This window comes from Pleurodeles waltl, unplaced genomic scaffold (assembly GCF_031143425.1).
Source record: "Pleurodeles waltl isolate 20211129_DDA unplaced genomic scaffold, aPleWal1.hap1.20221129 scaffold_69, whole genome shotgun sequence".
Classification (NCBI taxonomy): domain Eukaryota; kingdom Metazoa; phylum Chordata; class Amphibia; order Caudata; family Salamandridae; genus Pleurodeles; species Pleurodeles waltl.
In genome coordinates, this window is record NW_027150390.1 from 2,090,139 (window position 1) to 2,116,583 (window position 26,445).

Genomic DNA, 26,445 nt, shown 5'->3' on the forward strand with positions numbered 1-26,445 from the left:
ATTCTGTGGTTATGCAGATCAGGAGCCTTCAGAGGAGTGGCATGGGATCGCTGGAGCTATTCTGGCAGGGCTCTCACCTCATTTGCCTAAGAATGTCACAAGGCATGCTGGGTGCAGAAAATCTTCGCCTTCCCCTCTCACAGTCAGTCATAGGGGAAAGTCAAGGCCCTCTCAGTCACTAGCCATGTCACGCCTTTGTCAAGACAGAAGCACCCCCACCCGCTCCTTCTCTGTGATCCTGCGCTACCATGCTCAGGTTTTGGCCTTACCTGGGAGCCAGAGGTGCACCCGGTGAGGGCGAGCGTTCGGGACGTGAGTGGACTTAGGACTGGAAGTTCTGTCCATTCGAAGCAGCCAACCTTCCTGCTGCAGACAGGGGCTGTTCCGTTGGGTTTCTTTCACCTTGCTCTCGGATAAATTTGGTTGTATGCTGCAGTTGCCTGCGATGACTACAAGGTGGCGCTGCTTTCAGGTAAGAGCACAAATATGCAGAAAATGTTGGGGACTTTTGCCACATTTATCGGTGGTGGGTCTCGCACATTTTTTCCAGGGGAGAGATATTGACCTGAAACAATTTTTACTGCAGAGATGCTGCAGTTCTAAAGGCTGGTCGGGCAGAAGGGCTTAGCCGTTTCATTGCCTGCCCCCCTGCAGCCCATTTATTACCAGCAGTTGTGAGTTGTGACTGCTGTTTGTAAAATATAAAAATTTCAGGACATAGAAAGTCGCAGACGGGGCTTTTGGGATGCCTGCCTATGTCTTTGTTTATTATTTATCTAATAGCTGAGTAATCTGGTCAAGATATTTCTCTTTTTTTTAACATATTGCGTTAGAATAGCTACAGCTTGCTTAATGTATAAATATTAGCACTGCGTTGGCCGGGAATCAAACCCGGGTCAACTGCTTGGAAGGCAGCTATGCTCACCACTATACCACCAACTCTCCGTGGCATATGTTTTTTTTAAACTCTAGACATCACAACCCTGAGTTCAATGACTATATTGTACCAGTATCAGAGGTATTTTTGGTTTACAGACCAACATGAAAATCAGGAAAAAAGTTCTTGCAACTGCTAAGGAACTGGAGATTGAAACCAATGCAAAAGCTGCGCAGAAAAGGAGAATGGGAAAGCAGCAGTTCAAATCATTGAAATAAGCATATATTGGCAGCAAGGGAAAAACAGCAGGGTAGAGAAAGAAAACAGCTCCACGAAATTCACAGGAGATTGATAATAGCAGGACAAAAAAAGGGAATAATAACGTTCCAAGCAGGCTCAGAAAGAAGTGCGAGGGTCCCATCTTTCTTTAATGGTCATAACTGTGCATCATTTCCTTTGAAGTGTAGGGTTGATTCTCTGACCATCTGTCTCCCTGACTTTGAGCAGAGACCGATAGTTGAGCAGTCTCTTCCCACAAAAAGCTGGCACAAGCCTGCTGTTTTCCGCTCTGGCAGCGTGGAAACGAGAGAGTGGTCCTCACAAGAAAAAAAATCAATCCATGCTAGCAGAGGATGGTTTCGATCCATCGACCTCTGGGTCATGGGCCCAGCACGCTTCCGCTGTGCCACTCTGCTTCCTGTTCAAAATTCTGTGGTTATGCAGATCAGGAGCCTTCAGAGGAGTGGCATGGGATCGCTGGAGCTATTCTGGCAGGGCTCTCACCTCATTTGCCTAAGAATGTCACAAGGCATGCTGGGTGCAGAAAATCTTCGCCTTCCCCTCTCACAGTCAGTCATAGGGGAAAGTCAAGGCCCTCTCAGTCACTAGCCATGTCACGCCTTTGTCAAGACAGAAGCACCCCCACCCGCTCCTTCTCTGTGATCCTGCGCTACCATGCTCAGGTTTTGGCCTTACCTGGGAGCCAGAGGTGCACCCGGTGAGGGCTTGCCCGGTATGAACGTTCGGGACGTGAGTGGACTTAGGACTGGAAGTTCTGTCCATTCGAAGCAGCCAACCTTCCTGCTGCAGACAGGGGCTGTTCCGTTGGGTTTCTTTCACCTTGCTCTCGGATAAATTTGGTTGTATGCTGCAGTTGCCTGCGATGACTACAAGGTGGCGCTGCTTTCAGGTAAGAGCACAAATATGCAGAAAATGTTGGGGACTTTTGCCACATTTATCGGTGGTGGGTCTCGCACATTTTTTCCAGGGGAGAGATATTGACCTGAAACACTTTTTACTGCAGAGATGCTGCAGTTCTAAAGGCTGGTCGGGCAGAAGGGCTTAGCCGTTTCATTGCCTGCCCCCCTGCAGCCCATTTATTACCAGCAGTTGTGAGTGGTGACTGCTGTTTGTAAAATATAAAAATTTCAGGACATAGAAAGTCGCAGACGGGGCTTTTGGGATGCCTGCCTATGTCTTTGTTTATTATTTATCTAATAGCTGAGTAATCTGGTCAAGATATTTCTCTTTTTTTTAACATATTGCGTTAGAATAGCTACAGCTTGCTTAATGTATAAATATTAGCACTGCGTTGGCCGGGAATCGAATCCGGGTCAACTGCTTCGAAGGCAGCTATGCTCACCACTATACCACCAACGCTCCGTGGCATATGTTTTTTTTAAACTCTAGACATCACAACCCTGAGTTCAATGACTATATTGCACCAGTATCAGAGGTATTTTTGGTTTACAGACCAACATGAAAATCAGGAAAAAAGTTCTTGCAACTGCTAAGGAACTGGAGATTGAAACCAATGCAAAAGCTGCGCAGAAAAGGAGAAAGGGAAAGCAGCAGTTCAAATCATTGAAATAAGCATATATTGGCAGCAAGGGAAAAACAGCAGGGTAGAGAAAGAAAACAGCTCCACGAAATTCACAGGAGATTGATAATAGCAGGACAAAAAAAGGGAATAATAACGTTCCTAGCAGCCTCCGAAAGAAGTGCGAGGGTCCCATCTTTCGTTAATGGTCATAACTGTGCATCATTTCCTTTGAAGTGTAGGGTTGATTCTCTGACCATCTGTCTCCCTGACTTTGAGCAGAGACCGATAGTTGAGCAGTCTCTTCCCACAAAAAGCTGGCACAAGCCTGCTTTTTTCCGCTCTGGCAGCGTGGAAACGAGAGAGTGGTCCTCACAAGAAAAAAAATCAATCCATGCTAGCAGAGGATGGTTTCGATCCATCGACCTCTGGGTTATGGGCCCAGCACGCTTCCGCTGCGCCACTCTGCTTCCTGCTCAAAATGCTGCGGTTATGCAGATCAGGAGCCTTCAGAGGAGTGGCATGGGATCGCTGGAGCTATTCTGGCAGGGCTCTCACCTCATTTGCCTAAGAATGTCACAAGGCATGCTGGGTGCAGAAAATCTTCGCCTTCCCCTCTCACAGTCAGTCATAGGGGAAAGTCAAGGCCCTCTCAGTCACTAGCCATGTCACGCCTTTGTCAAGACAGAAGCACCCCCACCCGCTCCTTCTCTGTGATCCTGCGCTACCATGCTCAGGTTTTGGCCTTACCTGGGAGCCAGAGGTGCACCCGGTGAGGACTTGCCCGGTATGAGCGTTCGGGACGTGAGTGGACTTAGGACTGGAAGTTCTGTCCATTCGAAGCAGCCAACCTTCCTGCTGCAGACAGGGGCTGTTCCCTTGGGTTTCTTTCACCTTGCTCTAGGATAAATTTGGTTGTATGCTGCAGTTGCCTGCGATGACTACAAGGTGGCGCTGCTTTCAGGTAAGAGCACAAATATGCAGAAAATGTTGGGGACTTTTGCCACATTTATCGGTGTGGGTCTCGCACATTTTTTCCAGGGGAGAGATATTGACCTGAAACACTTTTTACTGCAGAGATGCTGCAGTTCTAAAGGCTGGTCGGGCAGAAGGGCTTAGCCGTTTCATTGCCGGCCCCCCTGCAGCCCATTTATTACCAGCAGTTGTGAGTGGTGACTGCTGTTTGTAAAATATAAAAATTTCAGGACATAGAAAGTCGCAGACGGGGCTTTTGGGATGCCTGCCTATGTCTTTGTTTATTATTTATCTAATAGCTGAGTAATCTGGTCAAGATATTTCTCTTTTTTTTAACATATTGCGTTAGAATAGCTACAGCTTGCTTAATGTATAAATATTAGCACTGCGTTGGCCGGGAATCGAACCCGGGTCAACTGCTTGGCAGGCAGCTATGCTCACCACTATACCACCAACGCTCCATGGCATATGTTTTTTTTAAACTCTAGACATCACAACCCTGAGTTCAATGACTATATTGCACCAGTATCAGAGGTATTTTTGGTTTACAGACCAACATGAAAATCAGGAAAAAAGTTCTTGCAACTGCTAAGGAACTGGAGATTGAAACCAATGCAAAAGCTGCGCAGAAAAGGAGAAAGGGAAAGCAGCAGTTCAAATCATTGAAAGAAGCATATATTGGCAGCAAGGGAAAAACAGCAGGGTAGAGAAAGAAAACAGCTCCACGAAATTCACAGGAGATTGATAATAGCAGGACAAAAAAAGGGAATAATAACGTTCCAAGCAGCCTCAGAAAGAAGTGCGAGGGTCCCATCTTTCGTTAATGGTCATAACTGTGCATTATTTCCTTTGAAGTGTAGGGTTGATTCTCTGACCATCTGTCTCCCTGACTTTGAGCAGAGACCGATAGTTGAGCAATCTCTTCCCACAAAAAGCTGGCACAAGCCTGCTGTTTTCCGCTCTGGCAGCATGGAAACGAGAGAGTGGTCCTCACAAGAAAAAAAATCAATCCATGCTAGCAGAGGATGGTTTCGATCCATCGACCTCTGAGTTATGGGCCCAGCACACTTCTGCTGCGCCACTCTGCTTCCTGCTCAAAATGCTGTGGTTATGCAGATCAGGAGCCTTCAGAGGAGTGGCATGGGATCGCTGGAGCTATTCTGGCAGGGCTCTCACCTCATTTGCCTAAGAATGTCACAAGGCATGCTGGTTGCAGAAAATCTTCGCCTTCCCCTCTCACAGTCAGTCATAGGGGAAAGTCAAGGCCCTCTCAGTCACTAGCCATGTCACGCCTTTGTCAAGACAGAAGCACCCCCACCCGCTCCTTCTCTGTGATCCTGCGCTACCATGCTCAGGTTTTGGCCTTACCTGGGAGCCAGAGGTGCACCCGGTGAGGGCTTGCCCGGTATGAGCGTTCGGGACGTGAGTGGACTTAGGACTGGAAGTTCTGTCCATTCGAAGCAGCCAACCTTCCTGCTGCAGACAGGGGCTGTTCCCTTGGGTTTCTTTCACCTTGCTCTCGGATAAATTTGGTTGTATGCTGCAGTTGCCTGCGATGACTACAAGGTGGCGCTGCTTTCAGGTAAGAGCACAAATATGCAGAAAATGTTGGGGACTTTTGCCACATTTATCGGTGGTGGGTCTCGCACATTTTTTCCAGGGGAGAGATATTGACCTGAAACACTTTTTACTGCAGAGATGCTGCAGTTCTAAAGGCTGGTCGGGCAGAAGGGCTTAGCCGTTTCATTGCCTGCCCCCCTGCAGCCCATTTATTACCAGCAGTTGTGAGTGGTGACTGCTGTTTGTAAAATATAAAAATTTCAGGACATAGAAAGTCTCAGACGGGGCTTTTGGGATGCCTGCCTATGTCTTTGTTTATTATTTATCTAATAGCTGAGTAATCTGGTCAAGATATTTCTTTTTTTTTTAACATATTGCGTTAGAATAGCTACAGCTTGCTTAATGTATAAATATTAGCACTGCATTGGCCGGGAATCGAACCCAGGTCAACTGCTTGGAAGGCAACTATGCTCACCACTATACCACCAACGCTCCATGGCATATGTTTTTTTTAAACTCTAGACATCACAACCCTGAGTTCAATGACTATATTGCACCAGTATCAGAGGTATTTTTGGTTTACAGACCAACATGAAAATCAGGAAAAAAGTTCTTGCAACTGCTAAGGAACTGGAGATTGAAACCAATGCAAAAGCTGCGCAGAAAAGGAGAAAGGGAAAGCAGCAGTTCAAATCATTGAAATAAGCATATATTGGCAGCAAAGGAAAAACAGCAGGGTAGAGAAAGAAAACAGCTCCACGAAATTCACAGGAGATTGATAATAGCAGGACACAAAAAGGGAATAATAACGTTCCAAGCAGCCACAGAAAGAAGTGCGAGGGTCCCATCTTTCGTTAATGGTCATAACTGTGCATTATTTCCTTTGAAGTGTAGGGTTGATTCTCTGACCATCTGTCTCCCTGACTTTGAGCAGAGACCGATAGTTGAGCAGTCTCTTCCCACAAAAAGCTGGCACAAGCCTGCTGTTTTCCGCTCTGGCAGCATGGAAACGAGAGAGTGGTCCTCACAAGAAAAAAAATCAATCCATGCTAGCAGAGGATGGTTTCGATCCATCGACCTCTGGGTTATGGGCCCAGCACACTTCCGCTGCGCCACTCTGCTTCCTGCTCAAAATGCTGTGGTTATGCAGATCAGGAGCCTTCAGAGGAGTGGCATGGGATCGCTGGAGCTATTCTGGCAGGGCTCTCACCTCATTTGCCTAAGAATGTCACAAGGCATGCTGGGTGCAGAAAATCTTCGCCTTCCCCTCTCACAGTCAGTCATAGGGGAAAGTCAAGGCCCTCTCAGTCACTAGCCATGTCACGCCTTTGTCAAGACAGAAGCACCCCCACCCGCTCCTTCTCTGTGATCCTGCGCTACCATGCTCAGGTTTTGGCCTTACCTGGGAGCCAGAGGTGCACCCGGTGAGGGCTTGCCCGGTATGAGCGTTCGGGACGTGAGTGGACTTAGGACTGGAAGTTCTGTCCATTCGAAGCAGCCAACCTTCCTGCTGCAGACAGGGGCTGTTCCGTTGGGTTTCTTTCACCTTGCTCTCGGATAAATTTGGTTGTATGCTGCAGTTGCCTGCGATGACTACAAGGTGGCGCTGCTTTCAGGTAAGAGCACAAATATGCAGAAAATGTTGGGGACTTTTGCCACATTTATCGGTGGTGGGTCTCGCACATTTTTTCCAGGGGAGAGATATTGACCTGAAACACTTTTTACTGCAGAGATGCTGCAGTTCTAAAGGCTGGTCGGGCAGAAGGGCTTAGCCGTTTCATTGCCTGCCCCCCTGCAGCCCATTTATTACCAGCAGTTGTGAGTGGTGACTGCTGTTTGTAAAATATAAAAATTTCAGGACATAGAAAGTCGCAGACGGGGCTTTTGGGATGCCTGCCTATGTCTTTGTTTATTATTTATCTAATAGCTGAGTAATCTGGTCAAGATATTTATCTTTTTTTTAACATATTGCGTTAGAATAGCTACAGCTTGCTTAATGTATAAATATTAGCACTGCGTTGGCCGGGAATCGAACGCGGGTCAACTGCTTGGAAGGCAGCTATGCTCACCACTATACCACCAACGCTCCGTGGCATATGTTTTTTTTAAACTCTAGACATCACAACCCTGAGTTCAATGACTATATTGAACCAGTATCAGAGGTATTTTTGGTTTACAGACCAACATGAAAATCAGGAAAAAAGTTCTTGCAACTGCTAAGGAACTGGAGATTGAAACCAATGCAAAAGCTGCGCAGAAAAGGAGAAAGGGAAAGCAGCAGTTCAAATCATTGAAATAAGCATATATTGGTAGCAAGGGAAAAACAGCAGGGTAGAGAAAGAAAACAGCTCCACGAAATTCACAGGAGATTGATAATAGCAGGACAAAAAAAGGGAATAATAACGTTCCAAACAGCCTCAGAAAGAAGTGCGAGGGTCCCATCTTTCGTTAATGGTCATAATTGTGCATCATTTCCTTTGAAGTGTAGGGTTGATTCTCTGACCATCTGTCTCCCTGACTTTGAGCAGAGACCGATAGTTGAGCAGTCTCTTCCCACAAAAAGCTGGCACAAGCCTGCTGTTTTCCGCTCTGGCAGCGTGGAAACGAGAGAGTGGTCCTCACAAGAAAAAAAATCAATCCATGCTAGCAGAGGATGGTTTCGATCCATCGACCTCTGGGTTATGGGCCCAGCACGCTTCCGCTGCGCCACTCTGCTTCCTGCTCAAAATGCTGTGGTTATGCAGATCAGGAGCCTTCAGAGGAGTGGCATGGGATCGCTGGAGCTATTCTGGCAGGGCTCTCACCTCATTTGCCTAAGAATGTCACAAGGCATGCTGGGTGCAGAAAATCTTCGCCTTCCCCTCTCACAGTCAGTCATAGGGGAAAGTCAAGGCCCTCTCAGTCACTAGCCATGTCACGCCTTTGTCAAGACAGAAGCACCCCCACCCGCTCCTTCTCTGTGATCCTGCGCTACCATGCTCAGGTTTTGGCCTTACCTGGGAGCCAGAGGTGCACCCGGTGAGGGCTTGCCCGGTATGAGCGTTCGGGACGTGAGTGGACTTAGGACTGGAAGTTCTGTCCATTCGAAGCAGCCAACCTTCCTGCTGCAGACAGGGGCTGTTCCCTTGGGTTTCTTTCACCTTGCTCTCGGATAAATTTGGTTGTATGCTGCAGTTGCCTGCGATGACTACAAGGTGGCGCTGCTTTCAGGTAAGAGCACAAATATGCAGAAAATGTTGGGGACTTTTGCCACATTTATCGGTGGTGGGTCTCGCACATTTTTTCCAGGGGAGAGATATTGACCTGAAACACTTTTTACTGCAGAGATGCTGCAGTTCTAAAGGCTGGTCGGGCAGAAGGGCTTAGCCGTTTCATTGCCTGCCCCCCTGCAGCCCATTTATTACCAGCAGTTGTGAGTGGTGACTGCTGTTTGTACAATATAAAAATTTCAGGACATAGAAAGTCGCAGACGGGGCTTTTGGGATGCCTGCCTATGTCTTTGTTTATTATTTATCTAATAGCTGAGTAATCTGGTCAAGATATTTCTCTTTTTTTTAACATATTGCGTTAGAATAGCTACAGCTTGCTTAATGTATAAATATTAGCACTGCGTTGGCCGGGAATCGAACCCGGGTCAACTGCTTGGAAGGCAGCTATGCTCACCACTATACCACCAACGCTCCGTGGCATATGTTTTTTTTAAACTCTAGACATCACAACCCTGAGTTCAATGACTATATTGCACCAGTATCAGAGGTATTTTTGGTTTACAGACCAACATGAAAATCAGGAAAAAAGTTCTTGCAACTGCTAAGGAACTGGAGATTGAAACCAATGCAAAAGCTGCGCAGAAAAGGAGAAAGGGAAAGCAGCAGTTCAAATCATTGAAATAAGCATATATTGGCAGCAAGGGAAAAACAGCAGGGTAGAGAAAGAAAACAGCTCCACGAAATTCACAGGAGATTGATAATAGCAGGACAAAAAAAGGGAATAATAACGTTCCAAGCAGCCTCAGAAAGAAGTGCGAGGGTCCCATCTTTCGTTAATGGTCATAACTGTGCATTATTTCCTTTGAAGTGTAGGGTTGATTCTCTGACCATCTGTCTCCCTGACTTTGAGCAGAGACCGATAGTTGAGCAGTCTCTTCCCACAAAAAGCTGGCACAAGCCTGCTGTTTTCCGCTCTGGCAGCATGGATACGAGAGAGTGGTCCTCACAAGAAAAAAAATCAATCCATGCTAGCAGAGGATGGTTTCGATCCATCGACCTCTGGGTTATGGGCCCAGCACACTTCCGCTGCGCCACTCTGCTTCCTGCTCAAAATGCTGTGGTTATGCAGATCAGGAGCCTTCAGAGGAGTGGCATGGGATCGCTGGAGCTATTCTGGCAGGGCTCTCACCTCATTTGCCTAAGAATGTCACAAGGCATGCTGGGTGCAGAAAATCTTCGCCTTCCCCTCTCACAGTCAGTCATAGGGGAAAGTCAAGGCCCTCTCAGTCACTAGCCATGTCACGCCTTTGTCAAGACAGAAGCACCCCCACCCGCTCCTTCTCTGTGATCCTGCGCTACCATGCTCAGGTTTTGGCCTTACCTGGGAGCCAGAGGTGCACCCGGTGAGGGCTTGCCCGGTATGAGCGTTCGGGACGTGAGTGGACTTAGGATTGGAAGTTCTGTCCATTCGAAGCAGCCAACCTTCCTGCTGCAGACAGGGGCTGTTCCCTTGGGTTTCTTTCACCTTGCTCTCGGATAAATTTGGTTGTATGCTGCAGTTGCCTGCGATGACTACAAGGTGGCGCTGCTTTCAGGTAAGAGCACAAATATGCAGAAAATGTTGGGGACTTTTGCCACATTTATCGGTGGAGGGTCTCGCACATTTTTTCCAGGGGAGAGATATTGACCTGAAACACTTTTTACTACAGAGATGCTGCAGTTCTAAAGGCTGGTCGGGCAGAAGGGCTTAGCCGTTTCATTGCCTGCCCCCCTGCAGCCCATTTATTACCAGCAGTTGTGAGTGGTGACTGCTGTTTGTAAAATATAAAAATTTCAGGACATAGAAAGTCGCAGACGGGGCTTTTGGGATGCCTGCCTATGTCTTTGTTTATTATTTATCTAATAGCTGAGTAATCTGGTCAAGATATTTCTCTTTTTTTTAACATATTGCGTTAGAATAGCTACAGCTTGCTTACTGTATAAATATTAGCACTGCGTTGGCCGGGAATCGAACCCGGGTCAACTGCTTGGAAGGCATCTATGCTCACCACTATACCACCAACGCTCCGTGGCATATGTTTTTTTTAAACTCTAGACATCACAACCCTGAGTTCAATGACTATATTGCACCAGTATCAGAGGTATTTTTGGTTTACAGACCAACATGAAAATCAGGAAAAAAGTTCTTGCAACTGCTAAGGAACTGGAGATTGAAACCAATGCAAAAGCTGGGCAGAAAAGGAGAAAGGGAAAGCAGCAGTTCAAATCACTGAAATAAGCATATATTGGCAGCAAGGGAAAAACAGCAGGGTAGAGAAAGAAAACAGCTCCACGAAATTCACAGGAGATTGATAATAGCAGGACAAAAAAAGGGAATAATAACGTTCCAAGCAGCCTCAGAAAGAAGTGTGAGGGTCCCATCTTTCGTTAATGGTCATAACTGTGCATCATTTCCTTTAAAGTGTAGGGTTGATTCTCTGACCATCTGTCTCCCTGACTTTGAGCAGAGACCGATAGTTGAGCAGTCTCTTCCCACAAAAAGCTGGCACAAGCCTGCTTTTTTCCGCTCTGGCAGCGTGGAAACGAGAGAGTGGTCCTCACAAGAAAAAAAATCAATCCATGCTAGCAGAGGATGGTTTCGATCCATCGAACTCTGGGTTATGGGCCCAGCACGCTTCCGCTGCGCCACTCTGCTTCCTGCTCAAAATGCTGTGGTTATGCAGATCAGGAGCCTTCACAGGAGTGGCATGGGATAGCTGGAGCTATTCTGGCAGGGCTCTCACCTCATTTGCCTAAGAATGTCACAAGGCATGCTGGGTGCAGAAAATCTTCGCCTTCCCCTCTCACAGTCAGTCATAGGGGAAAGTCAAGGCCCTCTCAGTCACTAGCCATGTCACGCCTTTGTCAAGACAGCAGCACCCCCACCCGCTCCTTCTCTGTGATCCTGCGCTACCATGCTCAGGTTTTGGCCTTACCTGGGAGCCAGAGGTGCACCCGGTGAGGGCTTGCCCGATATGAGCGTTCGGGACGTGAGTGGACTTAGGACTGGAAGTTCTGTCCATTCGAAGCAGCCAACCTTCCTGCTGCAGACAGGGGCTGTTCCCTTGGGTTTCTTTCACCTTGCTCTCGGATAAATTTGGTTGTATGCTGCAGTTGCCTGCGATGACTACAAGGTGGCGCTGCTTTCAGGTAAGAGCACAAATATGCAGAAAATGTTGGGGACTTTTGCCACATTTATCGGTGGTGGGTCTCGCACATTTTTTCCAGGGGAGAGATATTGACCTGAAACACTTTTTACTGCAGAGATGCTGCAGTTCTAAAGGCTGGTCGGGCAGAAGGGCTTAGCCGTTTCATTGCCTGCCCCCCTGCAGCCCATTTATTACCAGCAGTTGTGAGTGGTGACTGCTGTTTGTAAAATATAAAAATTTCAGGACATAGAAAGTCGCAGACGGGGCTTTTGGGATGCCTGCCTATGTCTTTGTTTATTATTTATCTAATAGCTGAGTAATCAGGTCAAGATATTTCTCTTTTTTTTAACATATTGCGTTAGAATAGCTACAGCTTGCTTAATGTATAAATATTAGCACTGCGTTGGCCGGGAATCGAACCCGGATCAACTGCTTGGAAGGCAGCTATGCTCACCACTATACCACCAACGCTCCGTGGCATATGTTTTTTTTAAACTCTAGACATCACAACCCTGAGTTCAATGACTATATTGCACCAGTATCAGAGGTATTTTTGGTTTACAGACCAACATGAAAATCAGGAAAAAAGTTCTTGCAACTGCTAAGGAACTGGAGATTGAAACCAATGCAAAAGCTGCGCAGAAAAGGAGAAAGGGAAAGCAGCAGTTCAAATCATTGAAATAAGCATATATTGGCAGCAAGGGAAAAACAGCAGGGTAGAGAAAGAAAACAGCTCCACGAAATTCACAGGAGATTGATAATAGCAGGACAAAAAAAGGGAATAATAACGTTCCAAGCAGCCTCAGAAAGAAGTGCGAGGGTCCCATCTTTCGTTAATGGTCATAACTGTGCATCATTTCCTTTGAAGTGTAGGGTTGATTCTCTGACCATCTGTCTCCCTGACTTTGAGCAGAGACCGATAGTTGAGCAGTCTCTTCCCACAAAAAGCTGGCACAAGCCTGCTGTTTTCCGCTCTGGCAGCGTGGAAACGAGAGAGTGGTCCTCACAAGAAAAAAAATCAATCCATGCTAGCAGAGGATGGTTTCGATCCATCGACCTCTGGGTTATGGGCCCAGCACGCTTCCGCTGCGCCACTCTGCTTCCTGCTCAAAATGTTGTGGTTATGCAGATCAGGAGCCTTCAGAGGAGTGGCATGGGATCGCTGGAGCTATTCTGGCAGGGCTCTCACCTCATTTGCCTAAGAATGTCACAAGGCATGCTGGGTGCAGAAAATCTTCGCCTTCCCCTCTCACAGTCAGTCATAGGGAAAAGTCAAGGCCCTCTCAGTCACTAGCCATGTCACGCCTTTGTCAAGACAGAAGCACCCCCACCCGCTCCTTCTCTGTGATCCTGCGCTACCATGCTCAGGTTTTGGCCTTACCTGGGAGCCAGAGGTGCACCCGGTGAGGGCTTGCCCGGTATGAGCGTTCGGGACGTGAGTGGACTTAGGACTGGAAGTTCTGTCCATTCGAAGCAGCCAACCTTCCTGCTGCAGACAAGGGCTGTTCCCTTGGGTTTCTTTCACCTTGCTCTCGGATAAATTTGGTTGTATGCTGCAGTTGCCTGCGATGACTACAAGGTGGCGCTGCTTTCAGGTAAGAGCACAAATATGCATAAAATGTTGGGGACTTTTGCCACATTTATCGGTGGTGGGTCTCCCACATTTTTTCCAGGGGAGAGATATTGACCTGAAACACTTTTTACTGCAGAGATGCTGCAGTTCTAAAGGCTGGTCGGGCAGAAGGGCTTAGCCGTTTCATTGCTTGCCCCCCTGCAGCCCATTTATTACCAGCAGTTGTGAGTGGTGACTGCTGTTTGTAAAATATAAAAATTTCAGGACATAGAAAGTCGCAGACGGGGCTTTTGGGATGCCTGCCTATGTCTTTGTTTATTATTTATCTAATAGCTGAGTAATCTGGTCAAGATATTTCTCTTTTTTTTAACATATTGCGTTAGAATAGCTACAGCTTGCTTAATGTATAAATATTAGCACTGCGTTGGCCAGGAATCGAACCCGGGTCAACTGCTTGGAGGGCAGCTATGCTCACCACTATACCACCAACACTCCGTGGCATATGTTTTTTTTAAACTCTAGACATCACAACCCTGAGTTCAATGACTATATTGCACCAGTATCAGAGGTATTTTTGGTTTACAGACCAACATGAAAATCAGGAAAAAAGTTCTTGCAACTGCTAAGGAACTGGAGATTGAAACCAATGCAAAAGCTGCGCAGAAAAGGAGAAAGGGAAAGCAGCAGTTCAAATCATTGAAATAAGCATATATTGGCAGCAAGGGAAAAACAGCAGGGTAGAGAAAGAAAACAGCTCCACGAAATTCACAGGAGATTGATAATAGCAGGACAAAAAAAGGGAATAATAACGTTCCAAGCAGGCTCAGAAAGAAGTGCGAGGGTCCCATCTTTCTTTAATGGTCATAACTGTGCATCATTTCCTTTGAAGTGTAGGGTTGATTCTCTGACCATCTGTCTCCCTGACTTTGAGCAGAGACCGATAGTTGAGCAGTCTCTTCCCACAAAAAGCTGGCACAAGCCTGCTGTTTTCCGCTCTGGCAGCGTGGAAACGAGAGAGTGGTCCTCACAAGAAAAAAAATCAATCCATGCTAGCAGAGGATGGTTTCGATCCATCGACCTCTGGGTCATGGGCCCAGCACGCTTCCGCTGTGCCACTCTGCTTCCTGTTCAAAATTCTGTGGTTATGCAGATCAGGAGCCTTCAGAGGAGTGGCATGGGATCGCTGGAGCTATTCTGGCAGGGCTCTCACCTCATTTGCCTAAGAATGTCACAAGGCATGCTGGGTGCAGAAAATCTTCGCCTTCCCCTCTCACAGTCAGTCATAGGGGAAAGTCAAGGCCCTCTCAGTCACTAGCCATGTCACGCCTTTGTCAAGACAGAAGCACCCCCACCCGCTCCTTCTCTGTGATCCTGCGCTACCATGCTCAGGTTTTGGCCTTACCTGGGAGCCAGAGGTGCACCCGGTGAGGGCTTGCCCGGTATGAACGTTCGGGACGTGAGTGGACTTAGGACTGGAAGTTCTGTCCATTCGAAGCAGCCAACCTTCCTGCTGCAGACAGGGGCTGTTCCGTTGGGTTTCTTTCACCTTGCTCTCGGATAAATTTGGTTGTATGCTGCAGTTGCCTGCGATGACTACAAGGTGGCGCTGCTTTCAGGTAAGAGCACAAATATGCAGAAAATGTTGGGGACTTTTGCCACATTTATCGGTGGTGGGTCTCGCACATTTTTTCCAGGGGAGAGATATTGACCTGAAACACTTTTTACTGAAGAGATGCTGCAGTTCTAAAGGCTGGTCGGGCAGAAGGGCTTAGCCGTTTCATTGCCTGCCCCCCTGCAGCCCATTTATTACCAGCAGTTGTGAGTGGTGACTGCTGTTTGTAAAATATAAAAATTTCAGGACATAGAAAGTCGCAGACGGGGCTTTTGGGATGCCTGCCTATGTCTTTGTTTATTATTTATCTAATAGCTGAGTAATCTGGTCAAGATATTTCTCTTTTTTTTAACATATTGCGTTAGAATAGCTACAGCTTGCTTAATGTATAAATATTAGCACTGCGTTGGCCGGGAATCGAATCCGGGTCAACTGCTTCGAAGGCAGCTATGCTCACCACTATACCACCAACGCTCCGTGGCATATGTTTTTTTTAAACTCTAGACATCACAACCCTGAGTTCAATGACTATATTGCACCAGTATCAGAGGTATTTTTGGTTTACAGACCAACATGAAAATCAGGAAAAAAGTTCTTGCAACTGCTAAGGAACTGGAGATTGAAACCAATGCAAAAGCTGCGCAGAAAAGGAGAAAGGGAAAGCAGCAGTTCAAATCATTGAAATAAGCATATATTGGCAGCAAGGGAAAAACAGCAGGGTAGAGAAAGAAAACAGCTCCACGAAATTCACAGGAGATTGATAATAGCAGGACAAAAAAAGGGAATAATAACGTTCCTAGCAGCCTCCGAAAGAAGTGCGAGGGTCCCATCTTTCGTTAATGGTCATAACTGTGCATCATTTCCTTTGAAGTGTAGGGTTGATTCTCTGACCATCTGTCTCCCTGACTTTGAGCAGAGACCGATAGTTGAGCAGTCTCTTCCCACAAAAAGCTGGCACAAGCCTGCTTTTTTCCGCTCTGGCAGCGTGGAAACGAGAGAGTGGTCCTCACAAGAAAAAAAATCAATCCATGCTAGCAGAGGATGGTTTCGATCCATCGACCTCTGGGTTATGGGCCCAGCACGCTTCCGCTGCGCCACTCTGCTTCCTGCTCAAAATGCTGCGGTTATGCAGATCAGGAGCCTTCAGAGGAGTGGCATGGGATCGCTGGAGCTATTCTGGCAGGGCTCTCACCTCATTTGCCTAAGAATGTCACAAGGCATGCTGGGTGCAGAAAATCTTCGCCTTCCCCTCTCACAGTCAGTCATAGGGGAAAGTCAAGGCCCTCTCAGTCACTAGCCATGTCACGCCTTTGTCAAGACAGAAGCACCCCCACCCGCTCCTTCTCTGTGATCCTGCGCTACCATGCTCAGGTTTTGGCCTTACCTGGGAGCCAGAGGTGCACCCGGTGAGGACTTGCCCGGTATGAGCGTTCGGGACGTGAGTGGATTTAGGACTGGAAGTTCTGTCCATTCGAAGCAGCCAACCTTCCTGCTGCAGACAGGGGCTGTTCCCTTGGGTTTCTTTCACCTTGCTCTCGGATAAATTTGGTTGTATGCTGCAGTTGCCTGCGATGACTACAAGGTGGCGCTGCTTTCAGGTAAGAGCACAAATATGCAGAAAATGTTGGGGACTTTTGCCACATTTATCGGTGGTGGGTCTCGCACATTTTTTCCAGGGGAGAGATATTGACCTGAAACACTTTTTACTGCAGAGATGCTGCAGTTCTAAAGGCTGGTCGGGCAGAAGGGCTTAGCCGTTTCATTGCCTGCCCCCCTGCAGCCCATTTATTACCAGCAGTTGTGAGTGGTGACTGCTGTTTGTAAAATATAAAAATTTCAGGACATAGAAAGTCTCAGACGGGGCTTTTGGGATGCCTGCCTATGTCTTTGTTTATTATTTATCTAATAGCTGAGTAATCTGGTCAAGATATTTCTTTTTTTTTTAACATATTGCGTTAGAATAGCTACAGCTTGCTTAATGTATAAATATTAGCACTGCATTGGCCGGGAATCGAACCCGGGTCAACTGCTTGGAAGGCAGCTATGCTCACCACTATACCACCAACGCTCCATGGCATATGTTTTTTTTAAACTCTAGACATCACAACCCTGAGTTCAATGACTATATTGCACCAGTATCAGAGGTATTTTTGGTTTACAGACCAACATGAAAATCAGGAAAAAAGTTCTTGCAACTGCTAAGGAACTGGAGATTGAAACCAATGCAAAAGCTGCGCAGAAAAGGAGAAAGGGAAAGCAGCAGTTCAAATCATTGAAATAAGCATATATTGGCAGCAAAGGAAAAACAGCAGGGTAGAGAAAGAAAACAGCTCCACGAAATTCACAGGAGATTGATAATAGCAGGACACAAAAAGGGAATAATAACGTTCCAAGCAGCCACAGAAAGAAGTGCGAGGGTCCCATCTTTCGTTAATGGTCATAACTGTGCATTATTTCCTTTGAAGTGTAGGGTTGATTCTCTGACCATCTGTCTCCCTGACTTTGAGCAGAGACCGATAGTTGAGCAGTCTCTTCCCACAAAAAGCTGGCACAAGCCTGCTGTTTTCCGCTCTGGCAGCATGGAAACGAGAGAGTGGTCCTCACAAGAAAAAAAATCAATCCATGCTAGCAGAGGATGGTTTCGATCCATCGACCTCTGGGTTATGGGCCCAGCACACTTCCGCTGCGCCACTCTGCTTCCTGCTCAAAATGCTGTGGTTATGCAGATCAGGAGCCTTCAGAGGAGTGGCATGGGATCGCTGGAGCTATTCTGGCAGGGCTCTCACCTCATTTGCCTAAGAATGTCACAAGGCATGCTGGGTGCAGAAAATCTTCGCCTTCCCCTCTCACAGTCAGTCATAGGGGAAAGTCAAGGCCCTCTCAGTCACTAGCCATGTCACGCCTTTGTCAAGACAGAAGCACCCCCACCCGCTCCTTCTCTGTGATCCTGCGCTACCATGCTCAGGTTTTGGCCTTACCTGGGAGCCAGAGGTGCACCCGGTGAGGGCTTGCCCGGTATGAGCGTTCGGGACGTGAGTGGACTTAGGACTGGAAGTTCTGTCCATTCGAAGCAGCCAACCTTCCTGCTGCAGACAGGGGCTGTTCCGTTGGGTTTCTTTCACCTTGCTCTCGGATAAATTTGGTTGTATGCTGCAGTTGCCTGCGATGACTACAAGGTGGCGCTGCTTTCAGGTAAGAGCACAAATATGCAGAAAATGTTGGGGACTTTTGCCACATTTATCGGTGGTGGGTCTCGCACATTTTTTCCAGGGGAGAGATATTGACCTGAAACACTTTTTACTGCAGAGATGCTGCAGTTCTAAAGGCTGGTCGGGCAGAAGGGCTTAGCCGTTTCATTGCCTGCCCCCCTGCAGCCCATTTATTACCAGCAGTTGTGAGTGGTGACTGCTGTTTGTAAAATATAAAAATTTCAGGACATAGAAAGTCGCAGACGGGGCTTTTGGGATGCCTGCCTATGTCTTTGTTTATTATTTATCTAATAGCTGAGTAATCTGGTCAAGATATTTATCTTTTTTTTAACATATTGCGTTAGAATAGCTACAGCTTGCTTAATGTATAAATATTAGCACTGCGTTGGCCGGGAATCGAACGCGGGTCAACTGCTTGGAAGGCAGCTATGCTCACCACTATACCACCAACGCTCCGTGGCATATGTTTTTTTTAAACTCTAGACATCACAACCCTGAGTTCAATGACTATATTGAACCAGTATCAGAGGTATTTTTGGTTTACAGACCAACATGAAAATCAGGAAAAAAGTTCTTGCAACTGCTAAGGAACTGGAGATTGAAACCAATGCAAAAGCTGCGCAGAAAAGGAGAAAGGGAAAGCAGCAGTTCAAATCATTGAAATAAGCATATATTGGTAGCAAGGGAAAAACAGCAGGGTAGAGAAAGAAAACAGCTCCACGAAATTCACAGGAGATTGATAATAGCAGGACAAAAAAAGGGAATAATAACGTTCCAAACAGCCTCAGAAAGAAGTGCGAGGGTCCCATCTTTCGTTAATGGTCATAATTGTGCATCATTTCCTTTGAAGTGTAGGGTTGATTCTCTGACCATCTGTCTCCCTGACTTTGAGCAGAGACCGATAGTTGAGCAGTCTCTTCCCACAAAAAGCTGGCACAAGCCTGCTGTTTTCCGCTCTGGCAGCGTGGAAACGAGAGAGTGGTCCTCACAAGAAAAAAAATCAATCCATGCTAGCAGAGGATGGTTTCGATCCATCGACCTCTGGGTTATGGGCCCAGCACGCTTCCGCTGCGCCACTCTGCTTCCTGCTCAAAATGCTGTGGTTATGCAGATCAGGAGCCTTCAGAGGAGTGGCATGGGATCGCTGGAGCTATTCTGGCAGGGCTCTCACCTCATTTGCCTAAGAATGTCACAAGGCATGCTGGGTGCAGAAAATCTTCGCCTTCCCCTCTCACAGTCAGTCATAGGGGAAAGTCAAGGCCCTCTCAGTCACTAGCCATGTCACGCCTTTGTCAAGACAGAAGCACCCCCACCCGCTCCTTCTCTGTGATCCTGCGCTACCATGCTCAGGTTTTGGCCTTACCTGGGAGCCAGAGGTGCACCCGGTGAGGGCTTGCCCGGTATGAGCGTTCGGGACGTGAGTGGACTTAGGACTGGAAGTTCTGTCCATTCGAAGCAGCCAACCTTCCTGCTGCAGACAGGGGCTGTTCCCTTGGGTTTCTTTCACCTTGCTCTCGGATAAATTTGGTTGTATGCTGCAGTTGCCTGCGATGACTACAAGGTGGCGCTGCTTTCAGGTAAGAGCACAAATATGCAGAAAATGTTGGGGACTTTTGCCACATTTATCGGTGGTGGGTCTCGCACATTTTTTCCAGGGGAGAGATATTGACCTGAAACACTTTTTACTGCAGAGATGCTGCAGTTCTAAAGGCTGGTCGGGCAGAAGGGCTTAGCCGTTTCATTGCCTGCCCCCCTGCAGCCCATTTATTACCAGCAGTTGTGAGTGGTGACTGCTGTTTGTAAAATATAAAAATTTCAGGACATAGAAAGTCGCAGACGGGGCTTTTGGGATGCCTGCCTATGTCTTTGTTTATTATTTATCTAATAGCTGAGTAATCTGGTCAAGATATTTCTCTTTTTTTTAACATATTGCGTTAGAATAGCTACAGCTTGCTTAATGTATAAATATTAGCACTGCGTTGGCCGGGAATCGAACCCGGGTCAACTGCTTGGAAGGCAGCTATGCTCACCACTATACCACCAACGCTCCGTGGCATATGTTTTTTTTAAACTCTAGACATCACAACCCTGAGTTCAATGACTATATTGCACCAGTATCAGAGGTATTTTTGGTTTACAGACCAACATGAAAATCAGGAAAAAAGTTCTTGCAACTGCTAAGGAACTGGAGATTGAAACCAATGCAAAAGCTGCGCAGAAAAGGAGAAAGGGAAAGCAGCAGTTCAAATCATTGAAATAAGCATATATTGGCAGCAAGGGAAAAACAGCAGGGTAGAGAAAGAAAACAGCTCCACGAAATTCACAGGAGATTGATAATAGCAGGACAAAAAAAGGGAATAATAACGTTCCAAGCAGCCTCAGAAAGAAGTGCGAGGGTCCCATCTTTCGTTAATGGTCATAACTGTGCATTATTTCCTTTGAAGTGTAGGGTTGATTCTCTGACCATCTGTCTCCCTGACTTTGAGCAGAGACCGATAGTTGAGCAGTCTCTTCCCACAAAAAGCTGGCACAAGCCTGCTGTTTTCCGCTCTGGCAGCGTGGAAACGAGAGAGTGGTCCTCACAAGAAAAAAAATCAATCCATGCTAGCAGAGGATGGTTTCGATCCATCGAACTCTGGGTTATGGGCCCAGCACGCTTCCGCTGCGCCACTCTGCTTCCTGCTCAAAATGCTGTGGTTATGCAGATCAGGAGCCTTCACAGGAGTGGCATGGGATAGCTGGAGCTATTCTGGCAGGGCTCTCACCTCATTTGCCTAAGAATGTCACAAGGCATGCTGGGTGCAGAAAATCTTCGCCTTCCCCTCTCACAGTCAGTCATAGGGGAAAGTCAAGGCCCTCTCAGTCACTAGCCATGTCACGCCTTTGTCAAGACAGCAGCACCCCCACCCGCTCCTTCTCTGTGATCCTGCGCTACCATGCTCAGGTTTTGGCCTTACCTGGGAGCCAGAGGTGCACCCGGTGAGGGCTTGCCCGATATGAGCGTTCGGGACGTGAGTGGACTTAGGACTGGAAGTTCTGTCCATTCGAAGCAGCCAACCTTCCTGCTGCAGACAGGGGCTGTTCCCTTGGGTTTCTTTCACCTTGCTCTCGGATAAATTTGGTTGTATGCTGCAGTTGCCTGCGATGACTACAAGGTGGCGCTGCTTTCAGGTAAGAGCACAAATATGCAGAAAATGTTGGGGACTTTTGCCACATTTATCGGTGGTGGGTCTCGCACATTTTTTCCAGGGGAGAGATATTGACCTGAAACACTTTTTACTGCAGAGATGCTGCAGTTCTAAAGGCTGGTCGGGCAGAAGGGCTTAGCCGTTTCATTGCCTGCCCCCCTGCAGCCCATTTATTACCAGCAGTTGTGAGTGGTGACTGCTGTTTGTAAAATATAAAAATTTCAGGACATAGAAAGTCGCAGACGGGGCTTTTGGGATGCCTGCCTATGTCTTTGTTTATTATTTATCTAATAGCTGAGTAATCAGGTCAAGATATTTCTCTTTTTTTTAACATATTGCGTTAGAATAGCTACAGCTTGCTTAATGTATAAATATTAGCACTGCGTTGGCCGGGAATCGAACCCGGATCAACTGCTTGGAAGGCAGCTATGCTCACCACTATACCACCAACGCTCCGTGGCATATGTTTTTTTTAAACTCTAGACATCACAACCCTGAGTTCAATGACTATATTGCACCAGTATCAGAGGTATTTTTGGTTTACAGACCAACATGAAAATCAGGAAAAAAGTTCTTGCAACTGCTAAGGAACTGGAGATTGAAACCAATGCAAAAGCTGCGCAGAAAAGGAGAAAGGGAAAGCAGCAGTTCAAATCATTGAAATAAGCATATATTGGCAGCAAGGGAAAAACAGCAGGGTAGAGAAAGAAAACAGCTCCACGAAATTCACAGGAGATTGATAATAGCAGGACAAAAAAAGGGAATAATAACGTTCCAAGCAGCCTCAGAAAGAAGTGCGAGGGTCCCATCTTTCGTTAATGGTCATAACTGTGCATCATTTCCTTTGAAGTGTAGGGTTGATTCTCTGACCATCTGTCTCCCTGACTTTGAGCAGAGACCGATAGTTGAGCAGTCTCTTCCCACAAAAAGCTGGCACAAGCCTGCTGTTTTCCGCTCTGGCAGCGTGGAAACGAGAGAGTGGTCCTCACAAGAAAAAAAATCAATCCATGCTAGCAGAGGATGGTTTCGATCCATCGACCTCTGGGTTATGGGCCCAGCACGCTTCCGCTGCGCCACTCTGCTTCCTGCTCAAAATGTTGTGGTTATGCAGATCAGGAGCCTTCAGAGGAGTGGCATGGGATCGCTGGAGCTATTCTGGCAGGGCTCTCACCTCATTTGCCTAAGAATGTCACAAGGCATGCTGGGTGCAGAAAATCTTCGCCTTCCCCTCTCACAGTCAGTCATAGGGAAAAGTCAAGGCCCTCTCAGTCACTAGCCATGTCACGCCTTTGTCAAGACAGAAGCACCCCCACCCGCTCCTTCTCTGTGATCCTGCGCTACCATGCTCAGGTTTTGGCCTTACCTGGGAGCCAGAGGTGCACCCGGTGAGGGCTTGCCCGGTATGAGCGTTCGGGACGTGAGTGGACTTAGGACTGGAAGTTCTGTCCATTCGAAGCAGCCAACCTTCCTGCTGCAGACAAGGGCTGTTCCCTTGGGTTTCTTTCACCTTGCTCTCGGATAAATTTGGTTGTATGCTGCAGTTGCCTGCGATGACTACAAGGTGGCGCTGCTTTCAGGTAAGAGCACAAATATGCATAAAATGTTGGGGACTTTTGCCACATTTATCGGTGGTGGGTCTCCCACATTTTTTCCAGGGGAGAGATATTGACCTGAAACACTTTTTACTGCAGAGATGCTGCAGTTCTAAAGGCTGGTCGGGCAGAAGGGCTTAGCCGTTTCATTGCTTGCCCCCCTGCAGCCCATTTATTACCAGCAGTTGTGAGTGGTGACTGCTGTTTGTAAAATATAAAAATTTCAGGACATAGAAAGTCGCAGACGGGGCTTTTGGGATGCCTGCCTATGTCTTTGTTTATTATTTATCTAATAGCTGAGTAATCTGGTCAAGATATTTCTCTTTTTTTTAACATATTGCGTTAGAATAGCTACAGCTTGCTTAATGTATAAATATTAGCACTGCGTTGGCCAGGAATCGAACCCGGGTCAACTGCTTGGAGGGCAGCTATGCTCACCACTATACCACCAACACTCCGTGGCATATGTTTTTTTTAAACTCTAGACATCACAACCCTGAGTTCAATGACTATATTGCACCAGTATCAGAGGTATTTTTGGTTTACAGACCAACATGAAAATCAGGAAAAAAGTTCTTGCAACTGCTAAGGAACTGGAGATTGAAACCAATGCAAAAGCTGCGCAGAAAAGGAGAAAGGGAAAGCAGCAGTTCAAATCATTGAAATAAGCATATATTGGCAGCAAGGGAAAAACAGCAGGGTAGAGAAAGAAAACAGCTCCACGAAATTCACAGGAGATTGATAATAGCAGGACAAAAAAAGGGAATAATAACGTTCCAAGCAGGCTCAGAAAGAAGTGCGAGGGTCCCATCTTTCTTTAATGGTCATAACTGTGCATCATTTCCTTTGAAGTGTAGGGTTGATTCTCTGACCATCTGTCTCTCTGACTTTGAGCAGAGACCGATAGTTGATCAGTCTCTTCCCACAAAAAGCTGGCACAAGCCTGCTGTTTTCCACTCTGGCAGCGTGGAAACGAGAGAGTGGTGCTCACAAGAAAAAAAATCAATCCATGCTAGCAGAGGATGGTTTCGATCCATCGACCTCTGGGTTATGGGCCCAGCACGCTTCCGCTGCGCCACTCTGCTTCCTGCTCATAATTCTGTGGTTATGCAGATCAGGAGCCTTCAGAGGAGTGGCATGGGATCGCTGGAGCTATTCTGGCAGGGCTCTCACCTCATTTGCCTAAGAATGTCACAAGGCATGCTGGGTGCAGAAAATCTTTGCCTTCCCCTCTCACAGTCAGTCATAGGGGAAAGTCAAGGCCCTCTCAGTCACTAGCCATGTCACGCTTTTGTCAAGACAGAAGCACCCCCACCCGCTCCTTCTCTGTGATCCTGCGCTACCATGCTCAGGTTTTGGCCTTACCTGGGAGCCAGAGGTGCACCCGGTGAGGGCTTGCCCAGTATGAGCGTTCGGGACGTGTGTGGACTTAGGACTGGAAGTTCTGTCCATTCGAAGCAGCCAACCTTCCTGCTGCAGACAGGGGCTGTTCCGTGGGGTTTCTTTCACCTTGCTCTCGGATAAATTTGGTTGTATGCTGCAGTTGCCTGCGATGACTACAAGGTGGCGCTGCTTTCAGGTAAGAGCACAAATATGCAGAAAATGTTGGGGACTTTTGCCACATTTATTGGTGGTGGGTCTCGCACATTTTTTCCAGGGGAGAGATATTGACCTGAAACACTTTTTACTGCAGAGATGCTGCAGTTCTAAAGGCTGGTCGGGCAGAAGGGCTTAGCCGTTTCATTGCCTGCCCCCCTGCAGCCCATTTATTACCAGCAGTTGTGAGTGGTGACTGCTGTTTGTAAAATATAAAAATTTCAGGACATAGAAAGTCGCAGACTGGGCTTTTGGGATGCCTGCCTATGTCTTTGTTTATTATTTATCTAATAGCTGAGTAATCTGGTCAAGATATTTATCTTTTTTTTAACATATTGCGTTAGAATAGCTACAGCTTGCTTAATGTATAAATATTAGCACTGCGTTGGCCGGGAATCGAACGCGGGTCAACTGCTTGGAAGGCAGCTATGCTCACCACTATACCACCAACGCTCCGTGGCATATGTTTTTTTTAAACTCTAGACATCACAACCCTGAGTTCAATGACTATATTGCACCAGTATCAGAGGTATTTTTGGTTTACAGACCAACATGAAAATCAGGAAAAAAGTTCTTGCAACTGCTAAGGAACTGGAGATTGAAACCAATGCAAAAGCTGCGCAGAAAAGGAGAAAGGGAAAGCAGCAGTTCAAATCATTGAAATAAGCATATATTGGCAGCAAGGGAAAAACAGCAGGGTAGAGAAAGAAAACAGCTCCACGAAATTCACAGGAGATTGATAATAGCAGGACAAAAAAAGGGAATAATAACGTTCCAAACAGCCTCAGAAAGAAGTGCGAGGGTCCCATCTTTCGTTAATGGTCATAATTGTGCATCATTTCCTTTGAAGTGTAGGGTTGATTCTCTGACCATCTGTCTCCCTGACTTTGAGCAGAGACCGATAGTTGAGCAGTCTCTTCCCACAAAAAGCTGGCACAAGCCTGCTGTTTTCCGCTCTGGCAGCGTGGAAACGAGAGAGTGGTCCTCACAAGAAAAAAAATCAATCCATGCTAGCAGAGGATGGTTTCGATCCATCGACCTCTGGGTTATGGGCCCAGCACGCTTCCGCTGCGCCACTCTGCTTCCTGCTCAAAATGCTGTGGTTATGCAGATCAGGAGCCTTCAGAGGAGTGGCATGGGATCGCTGGAGCTATTCTGGCAGGGCTCTCACCTCATTTGCCTAAGAATGTCACAAGGCATGCTGGGTGCAGAAAATCTTCGCCTTCCCCTCTCACAGTCAGTCATAGGGGAAAGTCAAGGCCCTCTCAGTCACTAGCCATGTCACGCCTTTGTCAAGACAGAAGCACCCCCACCCGCTCCTTCTCTGTGATCCTGCGCTACCATGCTCAGGTTTTGGCCTTACCTGGGAGCCAGAGGTGCACCCGGTGAGGGCTTGCCCGGTATGAGCGTTCGGGACGTGAGTGGACTTAGGACTGGAAGTTCTGTCCATTCGAAGCAGCCAACCTTCCTGCTGCAGACAGGGGCTGTTCCCATGGGTTTCTTTCACCTTGCTCTCGGATAAATTTGGTTGTATGCTGCAGTTGCCTGCGATGACTACAAGGTGGCGCTGCTTTCAGGTAAGAGCACAAATATGCAGAAAATGTTGGGGACTTTTGCCACATTTATCGGTGGTGGGTCTCGCACATTTTTTCCAGGGGAGAGATATTGACCTGAAACACTTTTTACTGCAGAGATGCTGCAGTTCTAAAGGCTGGTCGGGCAGAAGGGCTTAGCCGTTTCATTGCCTGCCCCCCTGCAGCCCATTTATTACCAGCAGTTGTGAGTGGTGACTGCTGTTTGTAAAATATAAAAATTTCAGGACATAGAAAGTCGCAGACGGGGCTTTTGGGATGCCTGCCTATGTCTTTGTTTATTATTTATCTAATAGCTGAGTAATCTGGTCAAGATATTTCTCTTTTTTTTTACATATTGCGTTAGAATAGCTACAGCTTGCTTAATGTATAAATATTAGCACTGCGTTGGCCGGGAATCGAACCCGGGTCAACTGCTTGGAAGGCAGCTATGCTCACCACTATACCACCAACGC

At 47.1% G+C, this 26,445-nt stretch overlaps 8 non-coding genes across 8 annotated transcripts; all 8 read right to left on the reverse strand.

Moving 5' to 3' along the window:
• Window positions 1–2,464: 2,464 nt before the first annotated feature.
• On the reverse strand, window positions 2,465–2,536 carry TRNAR-UCG (transfer RNA arginine (anticodon UCG)). The gene has a single exon. It is a non-coding gene; the product is annotated as a tRNA-Arg (tRNA).
• A 6,303-nt stretch (window positions 2,537–8,839) lies between these two features.
• TRNAG-UCC (transfer RNA glycine (anticodon UCC)) lies at window positions 8,840–8,911 on the reverse strand. Its single transcript has one exon. It is a non-coding gene; the product is annotated as a tRNA-Gly (tRNA).
• Window positions 8,912–12,027: 3,116 nt separating this feature from the next.
• On the reverse strand, window positions 12,028–12,099 carry TRNAG-UCC (transfer RNA glycine (anticodon UCC)). The gene has a single exon. It is a non-coding gene; the product is annotated as a tRNA-Gly (tRNA).
• Window positions 12,100–15,215: 3,116 nt separating this feature from the next.
• TRNAR-UCG (transfer RNA arginine (anticodon UCG)) lies at window positions 15,216–15,287 on the reverse strand. The gene has a single exon. It is a non-coding gene; the product is annotated as a tRNA-Arg (tRNA).
• A 1,522-nt stretch (window positions 15,288–16,809) lies between these two features.
• Window positions 16,810–16,881, reverse strand: TRNAG-UCC (transfer RNA glycine (anticodon UCC)). The gene has a single exon. It is a non-coding gene; the product is annotated as a tRNA-Gly (tRNA).
• A 3,116-nt stretch (window positions 16,882–19,997) lies between these two features.
• TRNAG-UCC (transfer RNA glycine (anticodon UCC)) lies at window positions 19,998–20,069 on the reverse strand. Its single transcript has one exon. It is a non-coding gene; the product is annotated as a tRNA-Gly (tRNA).
• A 1,522-nt stretch (window positions 20,070–21,591) lies between these two features.
• On the reverse strand, window positions 21,592–21,663 carry TRNAG-UCC (transfer RNA glycine (anticodon UCC)). The gene has a single exon. It is a non-coding gene; the product is annotated as a tRNA-Gly (tRNA).
• Window positions 21,664–26,373: 4,710 nt separating this feature from the next.
• TRNAG-UCC (transfer RNA glycine (anticodon UCC)) lies at window positions 26,374–26,445 on the reverse strand. Its single transcript has one exon. It is a non-coding gene; the product is annotated as a tRNA-Gly (tRNA).